Source organism: Oncorhynchus masou, chromosome 28 (assembly GCF_036934945.1).
Source record: "Oncorhynchus masou masou isolate Uvic2021 chromosome 28, UVic_Omas_1.1, whole genome shotgun sequence".
NCBI lineage: Eukaryota > Metazoa > Chordata > Actinopteri > Salmoniformes > Salmonidae > Oncorhynchus > Oncorhynchus masou.
Window position 1 is genome coordinate 86057245 of NC_088239.1, and position 7161 is coordinate 86064405.

Consider the following 7161-nt stretch of genomic DNA (forward strand, 5'->3'; position numbering starts at 1 on the left):
ACTGTAGCCAGTTAGTCACTGTAGACAGTTAGTTACTGTAGCCAGTTAGTCACTGTAGACAGTTAGTCACTGTAGACAGTTAGTCACTGTAGACAGTTAGTTAGATGTCAGGTTAGATGTCTGGTTAGATGTCAGGTTAGATGTCTGGTTAGATGTCTGGTTAGATGTCAGGTTAGATGTCAGTCTGATGTCTGGTTAGATGTCAGGTTAGATGTCTGGTTAGATGTCTGGTTAGATGTCTGGTTAGATGTCTGGTTAGATGTCAGTCTGATGTCTGGTTAGATGTCAGTCTGATGTCTGGTTAGATGTCAGGTTAGATGTCTGGTTAGATGTCTGGTTAGATGTCAGGTTAGATGTCTGGTTAGATGTCAGGTTAGATGTCTGGTTAGATGTCTGGTTAGATGTCAGGTTAGATGTCTGGTTAGATGTCTGGTTAGATGTCTGGTTAGATGTCTGGTTAGATGTCAGTCTGATGTCTGGTTAGATGTCAGGTTAGATGTCTGGTTAGATGTCTGGTTAGATGTCAGGTTAGATGTCTGGTTAGATGTCTGGTTAGATGTCTGGTTAGATGTCTGGTTAGATGTCAGGTTAGATGTCTGGTTAGATGTCTGGTTAGATGTCTGGTTAGATGTCAGGTTAGATGTCTGGTTAGATGTCTGGTTAGATGTCAGGTTAGATGTCTGGTTAGATGTCAGGTTAGATGTCAGGTTAGATGTCTGGTTAGATGTCTGGTTAGATGTCTGGTTAGATGTCAGTCTGATGTCTGGTTAGATGTCTGGTTAGATGTCTGGTTAGATGTCTGGTTAGATGTCAGTCTGATGTCTGGTTAGATGTCTGGTTAGATGTCAGTCTGATGTCTGGTTAGATGTCTGGTTAGATGTCTGGTTAGATGTCTGGTTAGATGTCAGGTTAGATGTCTGGTTAGATGTCTGGTTAGATGTCAGGTTAGATGTCTGGTTAGATGTCTGGTTAGATGTCTGGTTAGATGTCTGGTTAGATGTCTGGTTAGATGTCTGGTTAGATGTCTGGTTAGATGTCAGGTTAGATGTCAGTCTGATGTCTGGTTAGATGTCTGGTTAGATGTCTGGTTAGATGTCTGGTTAGATGTCTGGTTAGATGTCAGGTTAGATGTCTGGTTAGATGTCTGGTTAGATGTCAGGTTAGATGTCAGGTTAGATGTCTGGTTAGATGTCAGGTTAGATGTCTGGTTAGATGTCTGGTAGATGTCTGGTTAGATGTCTGGTTAGATGTCTGGTTAGATGTCTGGTTAGATGTCAGTCTGATGTCTGGTTAGATGTCTGGTTAGATGTCTGGTTAGATGTCAGTCTGATGTCTGGTTAGATGTCAGGTTAGATGTCTGGTTAGATGTCTGGTTAGATGTCAGTCTGATGTCTGGTTAGATGTCAGGTTAGATGTCTGGTTAGATGTCTGGTTAGATGTCTGGTTAGATGTCTGGTTAGATGTCTGGTTAGATGTCTGGTTAGATGTCTGGTTAGATGTCAGGTTAGATGTCAGTCTGATGTCTGGTTAGATGTCTGGTTAGATGTCAGGTTAGATGTCAGTCTGATGTCATGCTTCTTATTGAACAAAAATAACAGCCAAACCACAAAAGCATGAATTCCTCCTCCGTCAAGTCTTCACACCCAGTGAATGCGGTTCTGAGAGAGAGTGGGCGTACGTTCTCCATGCATCCCAAAATGCACCCTATTCCCTACGTAGTGTCCGACAGGCCCTGGTCTAAAGTAGTGCACTATATAGGGAATAGGGTGTCCTTTAACACTGTCCTGAATCAGTCCTACCCAGGAAACTCCTCATCTACATCAAATATTTGTTGCAAACCATATTCTTTTGTTAAGCGTATCACACCCCTGGGTGGCTCACTGCCAGCCACCTATAGTTGTATCACACCCCTGGGTGTGGCTCACTGCCAGCCACCTATAGTTGTATCACACCCCTGGGTGGCTCACTGCCAGCCACCTATAGTTGTATCACACCCTGGGTGGCTCACTGCCAGCCACCTATAGTTGTATCACACCCCTGGGTGTGGCTCACTGCCAGCCACCTATAGTTGTATCACACCCCTGGGTGGCTCACTGCCAGCCACCTATAGTTGTATCACACCCCTGGGTGTGGCTCACTGCCAGCCACCTATAGTTGTATCACACCCCTGGGTGGCTCACTGCCAGCCACCTATAGTTGTATCACACCCCTGGGTGTGGCTCACTGCCAGCCACCTATAGTTGTATCACACCCCTGGGTGGCTCACTGCCAGCCACCTATAGTTGTATCACACCCCTGGGTGGCTCACTGCCAGCCACCTATAGTTGTATCACACCCCTGGGTGGCTCACTGCCAGCCACCTATAGTTGTATCACACCCCTGGGTGGCTCACTGCCAGCCACCTATAGTTGTATCACACCCCTGGGTGTGGCTCACTGCCAGCCACCTATAGTTGTATCACACCCCTGGGTGGCTCACTGCCAGCCACCTATAGTTGTATCACACCCCTGGGTGGCTCACTGCCAGCCACCTATAGTTGTATCACACCCCTGGGTGGCTCACTGCCAGCCACCTATAGTTGTATCACACCCCTGGGTGGCTCACTGCCAGCCACCTATAGTTGTATCACACCCCTGGGTGGCTCACTGCCAGCCACCTATAGTTGTATCACACCCCTGAGTGTGGCTCACTGCTAGCCACCTATAGTTGTATCACACCCCTGGGTGGTTCACTGCCAGCCACCTATAGTTGCTGTTAGAGTCAGGAGCAAGGCAGTTACTAGACTGAGGCTGTTAGAGTCAGCAGCAAGGCAGTTACTAGACTGAGGCTGTTAGAGTCAGCAGCAAGACAGTTACTAGACTGAGGCTGTTAGAGTCAGCAGCAAGGCAGTTACTAGACTGAGGCTGTTAGAGTCAGCAGCAAGGCAGTTACTAGACGGAGGCTGTTAGTCAGCAGCAAGGCAGTTACTAGACTGAGGCTGTTAGTCAGCAGCAAGGCAGTTACTAGACTGAGGCTGTTAGAGTCAGCAGCAAGGCAGTTACTAGACTGAGGCTGTTAGTCAGCAGCAAGGCAGTTACTAGACTGAGGCTGTTAGAGTCAGCAGCAAGGCAGTTACTAGACTGAGGCTGTTAGAGTCAGCAGCAAGGCAGTTACTAGACTGAGGCTGTTAGAGTCAGCAGCAAGGCAGTTACTAGACTGAGGCTATTAGAGTCAGCAGCAAGGCAGTTACTAGACTGAGGCTATTAGAGTCAGCAGCAAGGCAGTTACTAGACTGAGGCTATTAGAGTCAGCAGCAAGGCAGTTACTAGACTGAGGCTGTTAGAGTCAGCAGCAAGGCAGTTACTAGACTGAGGCTGTTAGAGTCAGCAGCAAGGCAGTTACTAGACTGAGGCTGTTAGAGTCAGCAGCAAGGCAGTTACTAGACTGAGGCTGTTAGAGTCAGAAGGCAAGGCAGTTACTAGACTGAGGCTGTTAGAGTCAGCAGCAAGGCAGTTACTAGACTGAGGCTGTTAGAGTCAGCAGCAAGGCAGTTACTAGACTGAGGCTGTTAGAGTCAGCAGCAAGGCAGTTACTAGACTGAGGCTATTAGAGTCAGCAGCAAGGCAGTTACTAGACTGAGGCTGTTAGAGTCAGAAGGCAAGGCAGTTACTAGACTGAGGCTGTTAGAGTCAGAAGGCAAGGCAGTTACTAGACTGAGGCTGTTAGAGTCAGCAGCAAGGCAGTTACTAGACTGAGGCTGTTAGAGTCAGCAGCAAGGCAGTTACTAGACTGAGGCTATTAGAGTCAGCAGCAAGGCAGTTACTAGACTGAGGCTATTAGAGTCAGCAGCAACGCAGTTACTAGACTGAGGGGGATGTCTATATACATCTCATTGACAATGTTGAATTGTGTTCTGCCTCTGATATAAAACAGCTAGCCTTGCATGAAGATGACCATGTCTCCTCTTGGCTTGAAGATGACCATGTATCCTCATGGCTTGAAGATGACCATGTCTCCTCATGGCTTGAAGATGACCATGTCTCCTCATGGCTTGAAGATGACCATGTCTCCTCACGGTTTGAAGATGACCATGTCTCCTCATGGTTTGAAGATGACCATGTCTCCTCATGGCTTGAAGATGACCATGTCTCCTCATGGTTTGAAGATGACCAATGTCTCCTCATGGCTTGAAGATGACCATCTCTCCTCATGGCTTGAAGATGACCATGTCTCCTCATGGCTTGAAGATGACCATGTATCCTCATGGCTTGAAGATGACCATGTCTCCTCTTGGCTTGAAGATGACCATGTATCCTCATGGCTTGAAGATGACCATGTATCCTCATGGCTTGAAGATGACCATGTCTCCTCATGGCTTGAAGATGACCATGTATCCTCATGGCTTGAAGATGACCATGTCTCCTCATGGCATGAAGATGACCATGTCTCCTCATGGCTTGAAGATGACCATGTCTCCTCATGGCTTGAAGATGACCATGTCTCCCAGTGGCTTGAAGATGACCATGTATCCTCATGGCTTGAAGATGACCATGTCTCCTCATGGCTTGAAAATGACCATGTCTCCTCATGGCTTGAAGATGACCATGTCTCCTCATGGCTTGAAGATGACCAATGTCTCCTCATGGCTTTAAGATGACCATGTCTCCTCATGGCTTGAAGATGACCATGTCTCCTCATGGCTTGAAGATGACCATGTCTCCTCATGGCTTGAAGATGGGTGTTTAATATTCCCCACATCCAGAACAACTTCTAAAGAACACACTAACACTCCCAAGGCTCTCTCTCTCTCTCTCTCTCTCTCTCTCTCTCCCTCTCTCCCTCCCTCCCTCCCTCCCAAGGCTCTCTCTCTCTCTCAAGGCTTTCTCTCGCTCAAGGTGCTCTCTAGCTCTCTCTCTCTCTCTCTCTCTCTCTCCCTCCCAAGGCTTCCTCTTGCTCAAGGTGCTCTCTCTCTCTCTCTCTCGCTCAAGGTGCTCTCTCTCTCTCTCTCTCTCTCTCAAGGTGCTCTCTCTCTCTCTCTCTCTCTCATGGCTTTCTCTCGCTCAAGGTGCTCTCTCGCTCTCTCTCTCTCCCTCCCAATGCTTTCTCTCGCTCAAGGTGCTCTCTCTCTCTCTTGCTCAAGGTGCTCTCTCTCTCTCTCTTTCTCGCTCAAGGTGCTCTCTCTCTCTGTCTCTCTCTCTCTCTCTCTCTCTCGCTCAAGGTGCTCTCTCTCTCTCTCTCTCAAGGCTTTCTCTCACTCAAGGTGCTCTCTCTCTCTCTCTCTCTCGCTCAAGGTGCTCTCTCTCTCTCTCTCTCTCTCTCGCTCAAGGTGCTCTCTCTCTCTCTCTCTCTCTCTCAAGGTGCTCTCTCTCTCTCTCTCTCAAGGTGTTCTCTCTCTCTCAAGGTGTTCTCTCTCTCTCTATCTCTCTCTCTCAATTCAATGGTCTCTGTGTCCATTGCCAAAGCAAGCGAAATAGACAACAAACAAAAGGGAAATAAATGATCTGAAATTAACAGTTAACATGACACTTCAAATGTTATATTATTGGCTATGTAAAGTGATGTAACAATGTTCAAATAGTTGAAGGATAAAATAAACATAAATATGGGTTGTATTTACAACTGTGTGTGTTCTTCACTGGTTGCCCTTTTCTTGCGGCAACAGGTCCCACATCTTGCTGCTATGACAACATACTGTGGTATTTCTGGGAGCGAATGGAACACACACCTGTTTAGACGAGGTGCTGGCTAGCGGAGTAGAACACTTGAAGAAGAAAAGGAGAGCCTCACACTCTAGGAGCTCAGATGCAATCATTTAATAACCTAATAACCAACGTTTGGATAGCCAAGCTGTCTTCATCAGGGTATAGTGACAAACACTACAGGGTCACTAGTTTATATAGTGTCAAAGGACACACACAGGTGTAATGTAATCATGGCCGGGTGTAGCCTGATATCATTGGTTAATCTACAGATATAAATAGAACACAATTTGGCTACATAAGCCATCATTTACAATGAATAGAAAAATCACAAGAATCACAAGAGTGGCTTCAGATCGAGGTCGAGACTGAAGGGAGCAAGGGTCTTTAAATTAAAGATCCAGGCTGCCTCTCGTTTCAACAATAAATTATCGAGGTCGCCCGTCTCCTAGTGAGAGTGACATGTTCGATGCCGATGTAAGTATGACATAGATAGTTTGTGTGTATGCAGAGAAATTTGATTTAATTTGATTTGATATGTAGGCTACCTTTGTGTGCCTTTAATTTTTTGTATGAAGTTCTGTTCTTGTCTAATGATGTTCTGTTTTATGTAATTCTGTATTATGTTTCATGTTCTGTGTTCTGTGTTCTGTGTGGACCCCAGAAAGAGTAGCTGCTGCTTTTGCAACAGCTAATTGGGACCCTGGTAAAATACCAAATACCAAATAAGTATATGTTTTTTTGTAGGTTCTATTAATATCTGAAAATTGACAAATAAACCAGCATAACCAGGTGACTACCTCATGAAGCTGGTTGAGAGAATGCCAAGAGTGATCTCTTATTTATGTGACTTGTTAAATCAACAGTGTGGATGAAGGGGGGGAGACAGGTTAAAAAAGGATTTTTAAGCCTTGAGACAATTGAGACATGTATTGTGTATGTGTGCCATTCAGAGGGTGAATGGACCAGACTAAATATTTAAGTCCCTTTGAACAGGGTTTGGTAGTAGGTGCCAGGCGCACCGGTTTGAGTCGTGAACTTTAACTCTGCTGGGTTTTTCACTCTCAACAGTTTCCCGTGTGGATCAAGAATGGTTCACCACCCAAAGGACATCCAGCCAACTTGGCACAACTGTGGGAAGCATTGGAGTCAACATGGCCCAGCATCCCTGTGGAACGCTTTTGACAACTCGTGGAGTCCATGACCAAACGAACTGAGGCTGTTCTGAGGGCTAAAGGGGGATGCAACTCAATATTAAGAAGGTGTTCCTAATGTTTTGTCCACTCAGTGTATACAGCAAGTTACCAGCTCCCAGGAAGACAGTCTACATGGTGCCGCAGCAGATCACGGGAGGCCAGTACTCACCACACACAGCAGCTTAGAATGACGGCCCTGTTGCCAGGTCCCACACCTCCCGGTCACAAACTGTTCTGTGCTGCTCCTGGTTTCCACATTTCACCCACTATTAGGAGGTCATCAGAGC